General features: G+C 37.2%; 1 protein-coding gene across 1 annotated transcript in view; it reads left to right on the top strand.

Annotated features, from left to right (window-relative positions):
• The window catches only part of ADAMTS3 (ADAM metallopeptidase with thrombospondin type 1 motif 3), a 283034-nt gene that overhangs the window by 87960 nt on the left and 177978 nt on the right, over positions 1-17096 (top strand). The window lies entirely within an intron of this gene.

Here is a 17096-nt window from a genome sequence, read left to right as displayed (position 1 = left end):
TATATCCTCAGTGCCTTAGCCAGTATCTGCACATAGTAGGTGCTTAATAAATACTTATTGACTGACTGTGCCTTTCCAGGACTGTTCTCCCTGGTCTGGAGTGTATTCCCTCATCATTTCTACCTTCTAGAATCTTTTGTTTCCCATAAAATTAAGCTCAATCACAACTTCCTACATGAAGCTTTTCCTGTTACCCCCAAATGGTAGTATTCTCTGCCACTCAAATTACCTTTTATATGTTTTATGCCTATTTTCTATGTATTTATGTATATATACAAATATAATAATTTCATCAGTGGGGCTCACCCTTGCAATGATCAAGATTTCAATCCCCTTTGCTTTGAGAAAAAGTATTTCATCTTAGAATCATAAGATTTAGAGCTATAAATGACCTAGAGAGCTAATATAACCTCCTAATTATGCAGATGAAGAAACTGAGGCCAAGAAAAGTGAAATAACTTGTTTACAGAACCAGTATGTATAAGAGCCAAGATCAAACACAGTTGTATTGATTCCATCCATTTGGTTTTATTCCATATATCCATTTACTTATCCATCATGAGTGGCTATGTTTAAAGGAAAAAAAAAGTCATCATCTACCATCTACCTTTTGGCAATGAGACTCTCCCAACTTACCCTTGGATGACATATACACAATCCATTAATGGGCCTCATACTTGAAGCATTTCCAGTTCATTAGAATCTAGCATAACTTGTCTTCTGCTGGCACAGCCTTTGAGGACCACGGTCATCTGCATTCCATGAAGAATCCTTGGGTAGGATGCCTTTAGACTTAGAGTTAGGATTAGCCCTTCAGATATTTTTGTAAGTAGTATTTTAATTTTTTCCAATTACATATAAAGACAATTTTCAACACTCATTTTTAAATAAGATTTTGAGTTCCAAATTTTTCTCCCTCCTTCCCTTCCTGCCCCACCCCCAAGGTGGCAAGCAGTCCCTTCAGATATTTTTAAAAGACATCTACGTTGTTTCCCTTTAAGTCGCCTCTTTTCTAGGTTAAAGTGTCCACTCTCAGCCAATCCATATGAGATGGTTAACAGACACCGCCTTGGCCTAGTTAATAGGCTTCTGTTAAAATCCTTTACTCTGCTGATGTTTCTTTTAAATATTCCTCCTCTTTTAAAAAATCATCTTCTCTTTCTTCCAAGTAAAGACAACTATACCATGTAACTTTGTTAAATGATCTTCTCCCTGGAGTGATCTTATTTTTAACTAAGATCTTTATAAATCTATAGATCTATATAAATAATGACTAAAGAGGACATCTAGTTAAGATGGCAAGGAGATGGGTTATAGAGAAGTAACTTTTCCTGCATAAAGCCAAGGGAAATATCTGAAAAGGATCTCAGAAAGTCAAAGAGAAAACTGAAAATAAATTGAAGTGAGCTCTTCTATCTAGACCAGAACTATTCAATAAATCAATCAATAAACATTTATTAAGTACCTACTATGCGCCAGGCATTTGCTAGGTTCTAGGGAGACAAAAAGGATAGTCTTTACCCTCCAGGAACTCAAAATCTAACGATGAAGGCAACAAACACATATATACTATAAGTTTCCAGGGTAAATAAGAAAGAATTAAGAGAAGGAAGGCACTAGAATTAAGATGATTCAGGGGAGGCCTCCCATGGAAGATGGGACTTTAGTTGGGCCTTAAATGAACTGAGGTGAGGAGGGAGAGCATTCCAAGAATGGGGACAGTCAGAGATAATGCCCAGAACCAAGAGAGGGAACATCTTGTTCATGAAACAGCCCAGAGGTGAGTGTCACTGGATCAGAGCACGTGGTGTAGAGTAAGGTCTAAAGCACAGGATTTTGTATTTGATCCTGGAGGCAGTAGGGAACCATTGGATTTTAGTGATTGGGGGGGGGGGGTCCTGTGACAAGGTCAGATCCAGGCTTTAGGGAAATCATTTTAGTTGCTGAATGAAGAATGGAATGGAGTTGGGAGAGACTTCAGGCAGATAGATATTGCATTAGTCCAGCAATGAGGGGATGGTTCACTCTATACACTAGGGTGATGGTAATGTCAGAAGAGAAGGGGGCATAATTGAGAGATGCTACAAAAGTTAAGTTAACAGGCCTTGCCTATAGATTCAGTGTGTGTTGGGGGGTGAGAGGTAGTGAGGAATCTACGATGATTTCTAGGTTACGAGATTTGGGGACTGGTAGAATGATGTTGTCCTTTTCAATAATAGGGAGAGTACAAGGTGGGAAGGTTGAGGGAGAAATATGATGAGTTCCATTTTCAAATAACAATGGCAGAAAAGGTAAGGAGCCCTATCAGGGAAACCAGCACTAAGTCAAATAAACTTGGAATCTGGAAGAGACAAGAAGAACCATGGCAAAGTAATGCTCCTGCAAGTGGACTTGAACTCAGCCAGAGCTTTGAACAGGGATATTGCAAACCTGAATCACCTCTAGTAATTGAAGTTCTGGCCCAGGCCTGTCCAAACAGAAACTAAGGACAGAAGTAGCCCCTAGCTATTATTAGGAAGGGGTGCTGAGCACAACTATGAATTCCTCAAGGCACTGGGCGTTAGCTCCATACATTGGCACCAGTACAGGTTGGGGTTCTCTTCAGGAGGCCTGAGATCAACATCATCTCCACTATTCCACTGGAGTTTATCATGGCCACAGCAGATAAGACCACCTCCTAACTGGAGTCAGTACAAGAAGATTAGGGAGACTACCCAAGGTCAGAACCCACAGTGGATAACCAGGAGACTGAGAGAGAAGACAAGAATGGAGGCAGAGAGTGGAATCTCTAATGATCCATTCCTTTCAGATTGGCAGTGGCATCCAGACTTCAGAGGGGGCAGAAGCAAAGAAATGAGGCTAAAATGTAACTAAATAGAATAAAACCCTGAACCTAAGGAAGAAAATTTTGAGTTAAGAAAGGGGCTGACAAACTGCTGTTCCTGGGACACAGTTTGTTGAACCTTGGGTTAAGAGAAAGCCAAGAGGTAAAGCAAGAAAAAGCAGAGTAACTCTAGGATAATTATAAGTAGAACCTCAGGAAAAAAAATCAGCTTGGCCACAAGTACTATACATGTGGCTAGAAGAAATGAAGCAAAAGATTACAAAAGGAAATTATAAATGAGAATTTGAGAGGAAAAAATTGAGAAGAAAGTAAATGTAGAACATCAGGTAAATAAACTTGCCCAAATATTGGGCTCCTTGAAAAACAGGATGGAACAATCCTATTCTGGGAGACAGTAAGAACTAGCAGTACAAAGTCAAAATAGTATAAAAGCAGGAGAAAGCATAACCAACTATCAAAAACAACTGTACTGGAAAAGAGATTGAGGAAAGAAAATTCAAAGAATCACCAGGCTCTCTGGGAATCATGACCAAACGAAAAACCTTGAAACCCTATTTCAAGAAATCATAAAAAAAATGTTTTGTAGAGCTATTAGAACCATTAGATACTGATCACCTCTAGAATGAAATCTTCAAAGGAAAAGATCCAAAAATTTCACAGCCAAAATAAAGGCTTTCCAGGTCAGTGCAAAAACACCATCAGCTTCCAGAAAGAAAGAATTCAAGTACCAAATGATCACAGTCTGTATCACACATGATTATCTGACAGTTACTATGTAAGATAGAAAATCTTGGAATATGATTTTTCCAAACGGTCAAAAGATAGAACATTACAACAAAGAACAACTAATCCTGCAAAACTAAGCATTACCCTGCCAGGAAACAATGGAGCTTTAATGGAAGAGGACTTTCACACATTCTTGATTCAAAAAATAAAAGAAATCTGAGTAGAAACTTTGAATTGCAAACATGGAGTCAAGAGAAACCTAGAAAGTCAAATACATTTGGGCATTGGTAAGAGGCCAACCAATGATGAAGTGCTTGTGTTTTAATAGGATTCCTTCAGGATTGAGGGAGATTAAGACAAACCTGACTTGGGACTGGCTTCTTTCTATTTTGTTAATTTTGGGAGAGAAAAGAAAAGGGTGGTTAGAGGGAGAGGAATAAGTATTTTTGTTGCACCTCCTATGTTCCAGGAGCTGTGCTAAGCCCTTTAAAAATGTTATCACATTTAATCCATACAACAATCATATGGGGTAGGTGCTGTTATTATCCCCACTTTACAACTGAAGATACTGAGACAGATAAAGGTTAAGTGATTTGCCCAGGATCAGACAGCTAGTGTGTCTGAGGCCAGACTTGATCTCAGATATCTAGGCCCAGTGCTCTATCTACTACTCTAGGGAAGAAATGAGGAAGAAGGAGAAGCTTACTGTTTGACATCAGTGGGCATGAAAGAATAAAAGTATATAAATTTGGAGGAACGGGTAGAGAATCTAATTTAATACTTTCACTCTTAACTGAGTAAGATAAAGGAGTATTGAACAAAGTGTTTCATGTAGAAATACATTAAAATGACAGAGAAACAGGTGGGGACAGGGGAAGAGGAGGAGGATAACTTTAAGAATGAAGTAGGGTAGAATTAAGGATTGAAATATTCAAGAGAAAAACAAATTTCAGCTTCAGAATGTCCTTCCTAAAGGAAAATTAAAAGAGAAGGAACGTTGTCAGAATTTGAGATTGGGGTCTGGGTATAGGGAGGAGATGAGAGGCAGAGAATTAGGAACAACTCACTTCCATCATTGATTGTGGGTTCTGATCACATTTCCTCTCTTTCATCACTTTCTTTTTTGTAAAGAAAGGGATGGGAGGAAAAGAGGCAAAAGTATAAGAGATCATGATGAAGAGAAATATAAAATTAGCAATCTTAATAGTGCACATGAATCAAATGAACTCTCCCATACACTGAATGGAGGGTGGCAGAATAAGGAACAGAATATGTTGCTTAGAAGATGCTCAGTTGAATTATAATTAAAGTTTTACAAAAGTGAGGATAGGTTGTAATTTGCATTGTTGAAGGGAATTCTTTATTATTATAAGACCCTTTCCTAGAATAATCCTTCAAAATACACTTTCTTCTTCTGGTAATAATAATTTTAAGTAGTAATCTCTGGTTCAAAAAGAATTAGAAAAATTGGTAATAAAATTTAATGGCTACTTACTATTAATACTAAAACAGTCAGTCATCATAAAACTGAATTTAATACTAAATTGCCAATCAGTGAGGTTTTTAATGACAGCCTTTTCATGCCCAGGATAAGATCATGATGACAGCTACCAACTTATTTTTATGATCTGGGAAAGACATGAAAGATGATGTTTAATCATGTGTCATCCACTGTGATTTGTGAGGCAAATATTTGTAAAATGTCTTTGCTGCCCTTTTAGATTTCTTGTATATTTTTATAGGAACAGCTCCATTAGGTAACAACAGAAGGGACTCTCTGTGCGTTGGGGTGTGTGTGTTTTCTCCTCAGAAGTGAAATCAGCACTAGTATGAAGTACCTGATTCATTAGTCTTCAGAACTGATGTCTTTTATTCCTAAAATGTTGACAGCACAAGGAGTCCCCATGAAAAGGAGAGCTGCCCCTCACGTACTTGTCATTAAACCTATGCTTAGCTCCGTCTTCCTCATTCAAATAGGATAGGACAGTGCCTTTGAGAGAACCTTTTGAAATGATAGCTTTTTTTTCTGGTTCAGATACTTGGGTTGCCGGTCTATAATCTTTTGATTTCCTTTTTCTTTTGTAACTTTAACGAAATCATAGCTCTGAGTAACTGGTGGTCTAAGGTTTGTGGTGCCTGGCACACAGTAAGTGCTTAATAGATGCTTGTTGATTTGCTGGCTGCCTGAACTGGTCCCCAAATGTGACAGACTTCATTTTCATGCATCGCTAGGATTTTGAGGAATGATTTACTTGACAGTCATTCAAGCAGGAAATTAATTGATTCAACTAGTGAAAGTAATGAGGTCTAATCAACTAGCTTTGTGTTGACTGTCCAGCCTAAATCTGCCTTTTATTTTTGTGACCCTAGAATTCCCTGTTGTGGTTTGATCTTTGTGCTTAGAGAACTGTAAGTCCTTCCATATCAGACAAAATGTATTTCAGTTGCTTTAAGAAAATGATCTCGTGTTGCTTGTCTGAAAAGAAACTCCATGCCTGTTTTCTAGGTATGAAGTATTGCGTCTCTTATGAAAATATCTCATGTTTCTTCCATATGACAGTGAACTCAGAACTGAATGTTGCTTGGGTTCACACATTTACCAGATATGTTTGCTCGGATGTTACTCAAATAAGGACCTCCATCTTTGGAATCTCCTTATATAATAATGGCTAGCATTCATATAGCACTTTAAAGATTTGCGAAGCGTTTTACAAATATTTTTCATTTGATCCTTATGACATCTTGGGAGGTAGGTTCTGTTATTATTCTTATTTTACAGATGAGGAAACTGAGGCAGACAGAGGTTCAATGACTTGCCTGCCATTTTCCATTGAACTTTTGATTATGTGTTTCATGAAGCAGAGTGATATGAAACAAAAGCAAATTTTGTTTATTTCTTCCTACTTAAAAACCAAACTGTGGTTTTGTCACACAGTTCAGAAGTGTCTGAGGCTGGATTCAGACTGATCTTCCTAACTCCAGGTCCCGTGCTCTGTGCGCTGCACCACCCAGCTGCTGTATCCTTGTTAAATTGATATTTTACAGGTATCTTTTTGGTATCACGTGTATATTTTACATAACGAGGGTGTGATCAGAAGAACCTCCACATCTCCTGGACTGGAGCACCTCTCAGGGAGCTGGGTGTGTGCACTTTGGCTCTGAGGGGATGGGATGGGTGCTCTGGCTTAACTCCTGAAGGAACTGCTATTTGATCAGATTCATCGTTCTGTCATTGGTCCCTGTGCCTTGGGCACCGTGTCAAAGATGATCTGTGATTGAACTAGGAGGAGCCATTCTCTCAGCAGGCTACATAAGGAGAGGAAGAAGGTACCACCTCTCTTTCTCTTCCTGTCCTTCAAGTGTCCTCTTTGTTGGGCCACCTCCAACTTTATTGCTCCTTTGTACTTACCAAGGGGAGAAGAGATTGTACAGATAAACGTTGTAACATTGTACAAAAGGAGAAAATTAAATATCTGTTCAGTAATTCCTTAAAGTTCCTCTACCTTTCCCAGAGAGCATAAATAGGTACTAGGTCATTGTTTCAGGTTTTCAATGCACACTTATGGAACTTTTGTGTTCTAAGTATGTCTTTTGTTGTGGTGGAAATAAATAGCTGTCCTATACCTAGTATCTGCTTTCAACACTGAGGGCCTTTTATAGAGGAGACCTTTGTAATCCTTTGGAGACTCTGAACGTGAGTCAGACTTGATCTCTATTTACAAGTTGTTTTTTTTTCCCCCAGAACTCAGGGATGGGAGCAATTGGCCGGAGAGAATATAAGAAACCCACCCTGCCACACACCCCAACTTGGGTGTCAAGTTTCCCTGGTATTAAACTCTCATTCCATGTGAATCTGAAACTTGTTCTTATTATGGGAACAAGTGACTCTTGGGCCATGGGTGATAGTTTTTCAAATTGTTTATCTACTTGTCCAAAAGCATTTTTAAGTGTTTATTATGTGCTAGGTACTATATAACAACTTGGGCTTTAATTACTAAAAAATTTTGAACTTTGCAGCACCTGCCCTGGAGTCAGGAGGACCCGAGTTCAAATCCAGCCTCAGACACATAACACTCACTAGTTGTGTGACTCTGGGCAAGTCACTTAACCCCAATTGCCTCACCAAAAAAAAAATGAACTCGGCAGTTTTAGTAGTAATTACGTGGTACAACAGGGCAAGTTTTAGGAGAGGGAAATCTGAAGGATACTTTTTTGCCTACATTGGATGGAGAAAAAAAAAGTTAATCCTAAGTGAATTGAAAGCTATTAAAAAGTTCAATGGAAAATTCTGCAATTTTACTTTGGTGTTCTAAAAAATGAAAAAAAAGTTATTATATAGCAAGAGGCTTCTTTTTTTCTTTGTGGATTTGTAGACATCACAGAAAAGGAAAAAAAAATCACCTCCTTCATTTGGAAGAGAAAGCCAAGGTTAGCTTTTATATTGCTTTTGGAAATAGATACTTTCAAATGTAGGCAAATAGCTTTGCAGCAAATGGATTCTTTAAACAAAACTCCTGTGCCAAGATAAGACCTTACATAGCAACTGTAGGTATAAACTCAGTTTTGCCCACAAAGATGGCAAGAAAGTGAGTCATTAGCATGAAAAGAGAGTGGTGGTGTATTGCCAACTCAGAGATGCTAATTATCCTACCTGAAGAAGGAAACCCACTGCTGTACTGGCAAAGTTTCCCTCCATCTCTGAGTCTGAAGCCGTTGGGATTATAGTCCTGCTGTCATTCATATCAGAGAGGTTGTTGAGCATTTCCTGAAGACCATACACTTAACTGAGCCTTTATTAAATTATGTGCCTAATTTTGAGGAAATACATTATCGGAGAAATGTATAAATGATAGAAACAGATGACTTTATTTCTTGACAGAAGACTTAGTCATACTCCTAGGTAATTTCATTTAAAATAAACTGTTAGGGTGAGGAGGCAAGACATGTCTTGGCACTTGGATATAGTTAAACAAAGTCTGTGTGCTTCATGAAGGAAAGCAGTATGAAACAAAAATATTTTGTTTATTTTTTCCTACTTTTAAAAAACTGTGGTTTTGTATATTATGAACTTGACAAAAGTTTCCACATGCAAAGAACAGCAAATGAGGATTGTATGTGAAATCTTTATTGCTTACAGATGAAAACATATATGACAAGTTTAATAAAATTATATTGTGATATATACATGTATATGCACATTTACATATACATATATATGCGTACACATTTAACATATTTATTACATAGCTATCCTGCTTATTGGCATCTATCAGTGAATTTCTATTCTTTACTGTGCATTAAGAAAAAGGTTTCATTGACATGCACTTTTTTCTTTTGTTCATTTTTTTGGGGCACCACAATCACTAATTTCTCTCTCCTACCCCTCCCACAAAACTCTGTCCTTTTAATAAACAAACATAGCCAAGGAAAACACCCCACCCCTACTTCCCCATATATTGTCAGTGTTAGAAAATGTGCATTTCATTTTGCACCTACAGCCCATCACCTCCCTGTCCCGAGATGGGAAGCCTGCTTACTCTTTAGTCTTCTGCCCTCATGATTGTTCATTGAATTGAGCTGAGTTCTTAAAACTTTAACACTTTTTTTTCTATACAGTTTTGTGGACACTGAAAAAATTGTTCTAGTGGGTCTTCTGATACCACTTCACATGAGTTATCTTAAATTCATCTTAATCTGTTCCTTTTTGTCATTTGTCATGGCATAATAACATTTTGTTACATTCGTATAGCATGATTAGCTTAGCTATTCATCAATTACTGGGTAACCTGAGTTTCCAGTTTTTTGCAACAACCAAAAAGTATGCTGCTTTGGATATTTGTGTGTGTGTGTGCTTTTGCTCTTTCATTTGATCTTATTGGGATATAGTAAGTCTAGTGAATGGTATCCCTGGGCCAATTGATATTCATGGATCAGTGGTTTTTAGTGTATATGTAAGGGGTGTTGTCCCGTGTGTATGTGCTGCTCATGTTTCCGCATGGGTCTCTCTAGATGTGGCTTGCAAAAAAGGCAAGAACAGATATCACCAGAATCTCCTCTACTATCTCTTCTCTAAGGGAGACTGATTCTTTCCAGGATGGGGAGAGGCTGGCTACTCTGCTGTCCTCAGAGAAGAGACGTACTGGACTAGAGTTATATCTTTATGCTTCCTGAATAGTGTTAGTTTAGCAGAAATAACTTTGAGGTTCAAGCCAAGCTCCTATTCACTATCCCTTAATGGGGAAGCTATGCCCTAAGCTATATATTCAAGGCTTCACCAAATGCCAGTTCCGCATTGAATATGCATAGCAAATAGCAAAAGAACCTATTTATTCAAGCTGATAGCAAAGAAAAAGCTGAGAAAGTATACAGATGAAGCGATATGATGGACAATATACAGAGTGAAAGGGCTCTCCCATAAGTGGTGAGAAATCTCAGCTCAATCAAGAGAGGGTTCTAGATCTCACCCAAGGGGAATTTGCCTGAAGTCTGTCATCTAGTAAGCTGGGGATAGGGACATGATCAAGGTGCCAACTCTTCTACATGTCAGCTTCTTCTCAGAGTATTTTTTCCCCTTTAGGGACATGAAGAGAGTCTGGGACCACATATCTTCTTTCTAGAAGCTAGAAGTAAGCCCAGTATCTCTCTTTTTTCCCAAACTGTCACCAACTCTTCCCTTTATGTAGGCATGGAACTCTGAATGATCAATCTCCACCAGTAAAGGAAGTCCCTTGCAAAAAAGGCTTTGAGGCAGGAGTTATGGATAATTCCAAATTGCTTTCTGGAATGGTTGAGCCACTTCACAGCCCCACCAGCAATGTGTGAGTGTGCCTGTTCTCTCATGACCCCTCCAACAATTGCCATTTTGTCATCTTTAACAATCTGGTGGGTATAAGGTAGAACCTCAGACTTGATTGTGTTTGCATTTGTCTTATTATCAGTGAAGTAGAGCATTTTTTCATGTGGTTATTGATAGCTTACATTTTTTCCCTCAAGAATAATGTTTACATTCTTTGGCCATTTATCTATTTTAAAATGATTCTTACTGCCATCTGTGTATTCCATTCTCTTTCCCTTTTCCTTCGTCTCTTAATACCATCAAAATAGAACCACAATAGAACAAAATAGAAATCAACCCCAGGCTTTGCATTTGTCTTTTATAACTCCCTTTGGGGAGAGGCAGTATGGTGTAGCAGCTAGCACATTGTACTTGGAGTCATGGAGACCTAGGTTCAAATTCCACCTTTATTAGCTGTTTGACTCTAGGCAAGTCATCTAACTTTGCTGGATACTAATTTCCTCAATCATGAAATCTATGAACCTCTAAGACAGTGGGATACTGAAGAAACACTTATCATTTCTCCCCATATTAAAAAGTAAAGAATTCATCAAAATTTAGTCCCTTCCAATCATTCAAATGTACTTACCTTTCTATGTTTCTCAGGACTCCTATATTTGCATTTCATTGTTTTTAACTCAGCTATGATCTTTTCATCTGGAATGCTTAGAAGCCATCTATTCTATTGAAGATCCATTTTTCCCTTTGTAGAATTATCCTCAGCCTTGCAGGGTAAGTTATTCTTATTTGTGAACCATTTTCTTTCATTCTTTTGAACATATTCCAAGGTTTTATTTCTTTTATGGTAGTTTTAGTGTAGTCTTATATTAAATTGACTATAGTTTCTTGAACTCTTTCTTTCTGACTGCTTGCATTTTTTCCCCTTTTTCCTATAAGCTCTCAATTTTGGCTCTGACTTTCCTGAATGACTTCAACCTTTTTTTTTCTTCAGGAAATCACCAGTAAATTCTTCTATTTTTGCTTTGTCCTTTGGTTCTAGTAGATGTGGGCAGTTTTCTGTTATGATCTGTTGAAATATGATATCCAAGTTTTGGTTTTTTTTGTGGTCATGGTTTTCAGGGTGCTTGATTATTCCTAAATTACCTCTCCTAGACATGTTTTCTAAATCATTTGTTTTGATAGCTGATACCTTTCATTTTCCCTACTTTTTAATTTTTTCACTTTGTTCTAATATTTCTTGGTGTTTCAGAGTCATTAAATTCTGATTTTTCTTTCTGTTTTGGGAGGGAGTGTGCTACTTAGTTTATAACATTCTGTTCTAGATGATTTAGTTCCAACTCTTTCCGTCTAAGTTCTTATTTCATTTTTTTTTAATCTCTTGCTTCATTTATTACAGGTACCTTTCTGTTCCTTTTTAGCATGACATTATTTTTTTTGCAGATGTTCTGCTTGTAGTTATTGTGGAATTATGATTTCTAGGTTCATCTTTTGAGCATTGCTTAACCCATATATGGTATTTCTTCATTGTGTTGGGTGTTTTCTTCTCTTTACTCAGGTGATTGACTAATAAGCTTTACTCTTAGGGCAGTGAACCCTGGGGTTGACTCTGTCATCTCTGATTTTCTGCATTATCTCAGGGCCTGATCCTTTGCACCAGTTTCCAAATTGATGAAGTAATAAAAGAGAATCAACTTTTTCTCTAAGGATTTTTGTCATAAATAACAAATACTTGGGACACTACCTGTAAATGTGAATGTTAATTATCAGGGGTCATGCTATTGAGAGCAGAATTTCTTTGTATAAGATGGAGGGAACCTAATTTAGAATTCCTGTCCATCTCTTAATGCCTAATTTAAATGCCACCTCCTCCTTAAAGCCTTCCCTGACTCTTTACCTTCACTTGACCTGTTGGTGTCAGCCTTCTCTTTGGGCCACATAAAGCATTATTACCTGTATTACTCTGTATTAGAATTATTTGCTATTTTGTCTTATCTCTCTACTACTCTTTAAAATCCGTGAGGGCAGAGACTGTGTACAATCTAAATGTTTCTTAATCAAAATGTATTATCTGAATAAATGACAGCTCTCTGTATCATTCAATCAATTAGCTTTTATTAAATACTTCTTTTGTGCCAATTATTGTGTCAGGCACTGAGGATACATAAGGACAACAATAAAACTCCCTGTCCTCAAGGATTTTATATTCTATTGGGGGAAGAATATGACATAAACTATGTCCCCCACCTCATTCTTGGTGGTCTCTAATGTCCATTCAAAAGATGCCTAAGCTTCATGTTCTAGGATCATCTCAGGGTTCAGAGTTAGGGCTAGAGTATAGAGGAATATACTGACTCTTGTACATTTATTTCTTTTTTTATCTTTATTACATTAATACATATTTATGGAATTAAAAAAGCAATTCCATAGAGTAGTACAATAAAAAAGATGATTGTACATGAAACTGCAAATCTACTATGCACAACTTGTTATTCCTTTCAGACATACAACATTATCGTGTAAATTTCTTTTTTTCCCCTTTTTTCTACCCTCCCCCACCCTACCCTACATATGGTTATCATTAGACACACACACACATACACACATATACATATGTGTATATTATATACATAAAATTATTCTACACATACTTCTATTTATCAGTTCTTTCTCTGGATTCAGATAGTGTCTTTTGTCATATGTCCTTTAGAGTTAATTTGGGTATTTGTAATAATCAAAAATAATATTCACTCAAAGTCATTCTTAAAACAATATTGCTGTTACTATATACAATGTTCTCTTGGTTCTGCTCATTTTGCTCTTTATTATTTCATGCAAGTCTTTCCATGTTTTTCTAAGATCATTGAGCTCATAATTTCTTATAGCACAGTAATATTCTATCACAATCATATACCATAACTTGTTCAGCCAATCCCCAGTTGATGGACATCCCTGCAGTTTCCAGTTCTTTGCCACCACAAAGAGAGCTGCTATAAATATTTTAGAACATGTGGGTTCTTTTCCTTTTTCCCTAATCATCTTTGGAAATAGATCTAGTAGTGGGATTGCTGGGTCAAAAGGTATAGGTAGTTTAATAACTCTTTGGGCATAATTCCAAATTTTTCTCCAAAATGGTTGAATCAGTTCACAAGTCTACCAACAATGAATTAGTGTACTAATTTTTCCACATCCCCTCCGACATTCATTGCTTTTCCCTTCAACCATTTTAGCCGATATGGTAGGTGTTAAATGATATCTCAAGATTAGTTTAATTTGCATTTCTCTAAACAATAATAATTTAGAACATTTTTTCATATGACCATAAGTTTTGATTTCTGCATTGGAAAACTGCCTGTTGATATCCTTTGATCATTTATCAGTTGGGGAATGTTTATATTAATATATTAAATAAATATTCTGTATTTATTTCAGAAAAAAGTTGCAGGCATATATGGGACCTGTGATTTCATTGGCGTAAAGAACTCTCTGTGAGGAGTTTTTGTTTTTGTTTTTTAGCTCTGTAATATAAGATTTAAAAGTGTTCAGTCAAAGAGTGGGTAGCATTCTATGATCTGAAATTCTGTGGAGGAGGTCAGCCCAGTTGGAATGAAAAACTCTTAGGGATGGAATTCTGAAGGCACTAAGAAAAGCAGCTCCTATGAGGCTAGGTCCAATGGAAAAGGAGTGGAATTTATAGTAAAACAAAAAACAAAAAACAAAAAAAACCCATGGATTCCAATCCTGACTTTGCTTCTTACTACTGATGGACCCTGGGGGTTGTTGTGAGGATCAAGTGAGATGATATTTTTAAAGTACTTTGCAAACCTAAAAGTGCTAGCTAAAATACTATCTCTTGGCAAAAGCTACAAATCAGAGTGTGATTTATTCTTTTATTGTCTAGGCTCAAGAAAATAATAGGGCAAATTAATACGGCTGATTAAACTTAAAAGTGAGTTATGTATGTTTTTCTCTCCTGGACATCTGGTTTTTAAACATTTACCATCACACCCCCCGACTAAAGGAAATGTAAGAATGAAGATAGGGTATCTGAACTGATTTAGGTATTGAGGTTAGTATGTTTCCTTCTGATTCTGTATACATTAAATTCATCTTTTTTTCCTTTGTTTGAACCATTGTTGAACATATCACCTTTGTAACATTAAAATTTCAATGCTATTTTATTTTAAGCTTTAAAAACTTAAAATTGCACTTAAAGTCGGGACACAGGACTGAAAAGAATAACCAATGAGGGATGAATTTTCAAAATAAAATATTATGAGGTACATCACTAATATTTCAACTATTACTTAGAATCATAGAATTATAAAGCTGGAAGGAATTTATATATTACCCAATCTTCTCATTTTTACAAATGTGGATGTGAAGCTTTCATCAGTAACGATAAACAACTTGCCCAAAGTCATACCTTGAGAACTGGAGGTAAAATCCGATTTTCCCGATTTCTCATCCACTACGCTCTGTGTTGTAGGGGTGTGTCAGACTTGTATGAGAACCTAGGTCTTGGCTCAAAAGCAATATCAGAGATTGGGATGTAGAGATGAGAAAGAAGTGAAGGGAATCAACTCACCATGAGTGATGATTAAATGAGATAATTGAATATGAAAGTGTATTGCAAAGTGATAAAGCAATGATTCTCTGTAACTATCCAGCTGGCTGATTGAAGCAATCATAGAATTCAATTTACAAAATCTAAAAGGTTGGCATTTTAATTGTTTTTAGGGTGTGTTGAGTTAGGCTGAGCTTCGCTCACTGACCTTATTCTTCTATCTGTCTGTCTGTCTGTCTGTCTATCTATCTATCTATCTATCTACTTACTTATTTATTTATTTAGCCAGGCAATTGGGTTAAGTGACTTGACCAGGGTCACACAGCTAATAACTGTCAAGTGCCTGAGGCAGGACTTGAACTCAAATGCTCCTGACTCCAGGGCCAGTGCTCTATCCATTGAGCCACCTAGCTGCCCCTTGACCTTATTTTTTTAATGTGACTAATTGTTGAAAGGCATATATCCTTGAAGGCTTCTACAAACTAATAGAATCCATTCTTTAGAGCTTTTTTTTTCTTTTAAGAATTCCTCGTTAACTTCATCATGCTGTAGTTGAACTGCTGGGCATAGGTAAGGAGGTTATGGGTAAGGGTAAGGAATTTAGGTTTGCCTCACTTTAACATACCCTGATGTACAAAAAACAATTGAAGAAGATTTATTTTCCTTATGAAAGAAGGCAGTAACTTATAACTACTGTGATACTCTCTGAGATGGGTATTTAAGACATTAAAACATGAAGCATTTTACCAGGACTGCTGAATCAGCATTTTGCCTTCAAGTGAACTGATACTCCCCTTAATACTATCTTCCTCAAGGCTCACATCCTCTGGTAAGCCAGGCCAGGTTTTTGTCTTTCCCTGAGAATCTTCTGCACTTCTCCAGAGATCTTTCTCAGATTAGACCCACCCCGAATTATCAGTCCCCTGTCCATACCCTCCAGGCTATACCTTTACTAACTCCTATCTCCTCTAAGTATAGCTTCTAGGGTCTCACAGGACTCAACATCTCCAACTGTTATATATGTAAACCTTGAAGAAAAATCAAAACTTCCCTCAATGGACCTCTTTCCAGCCACTGATATTTTGCCTGCATTTTTTCTCTAATGGACAAAAAGTCAATGGGAATAGGGCTCCAGAGGCAGAGTCAAAGGCATAGTAGGACTGACTGAGCTGGACATGATACTCAGTTTTCTTTTCCCACAGGAGATAAAATGGATCATTTTAATTTCATAAAATCAAAAAGTTTTGTGCGAATGGGGAAAAAAAACCTTTGTAAAAAATGACTTTGAAAAAGGCAAGATATATAGAGAGAATTGGTACAAATATGTAAAAATGTTAAGCTCATTGAAGACAGGGACTATCCTTTGTTTCTTTTTATCTCCAGCACTTCAGGCAGTGCCTGACACACAGTAGGCACTTAGTAAATGATTATTGATTAATTGATTGACTGATACTTTCACCTACACACTGTCTCCCTCAAGGCACATGTCCTCTGGTAAGCCAGGCCAGGGTTTAGACCTCAATTCCTGTTGGTGTTTTGACTTCTCTCGCAAGAAATGACATGGAGAAGTTGTGTGGGGACCCTTTCATTGATTGAAGGATCCAGAAACTCCTGGCATCTTGAATTCACAAGGTTGTTTCCAAGACTAGAAATGTGCATCTCAGGATCAATATTCAATCTCTCATGCTCAGGAAAGAAACGGAAAGCAGAAAAGTCAGCTACTGCTTTGAGATCCAATCTCAGAGTCAGTTAGGCCTGCACATATGCTGAGTGCCAAGTGGAAGCCCTTTGCAGTTTCTGCCAGAGCGGGTGGGGGCACTTTCTTTTCACTACATTATATTTCCTCCAAGGGACATATAAAAATCTCCGAAAGATAAAAAATTGTTGAAATTTTAAAAATGAGAAGCCAATGGAGAATTGAGTTAACTAATTAATTAATTCCTGGCAGCAAGGTGGTACAGAGTGCTGGACCTGGAATCAGGAAGACCTGAATTCAAACCCTATCTCAGACGCTGCCTCAGTTTCTCCTTTGGTGGATAATAATCGCACCACCTTCCAGGGTTGTTATGAGGATCAAATGAAATAATGCTTGTAAAGCACTTTGAAAACTTTAAAGCACTCTATAAGTACTAGCTATTTTTAAAAGACTTTTGCCCTTTCCCAAT

The sequence above is a fragment of the Vombatus ursinus genome, unplaced genomic scaffold, assembly GCF_900497805.2.
Source record: "Vombatus ursinus unplaced genomic scaffold, bare-nosed wombat genome assembly UNPS02010461.1, whole genome shotgun sequence".
NCBI classification, from domain to species: Eukaryota; Metazoa; Chordata; class Mammalia; order Diprotodontia; family Vombatidae; genus Vombatus; species Vombatus ursinus.
Note: the sequence above shows the minus strand (reverse complement) of the source record. Positions and strands in the feature narration are given on the sequence as shown.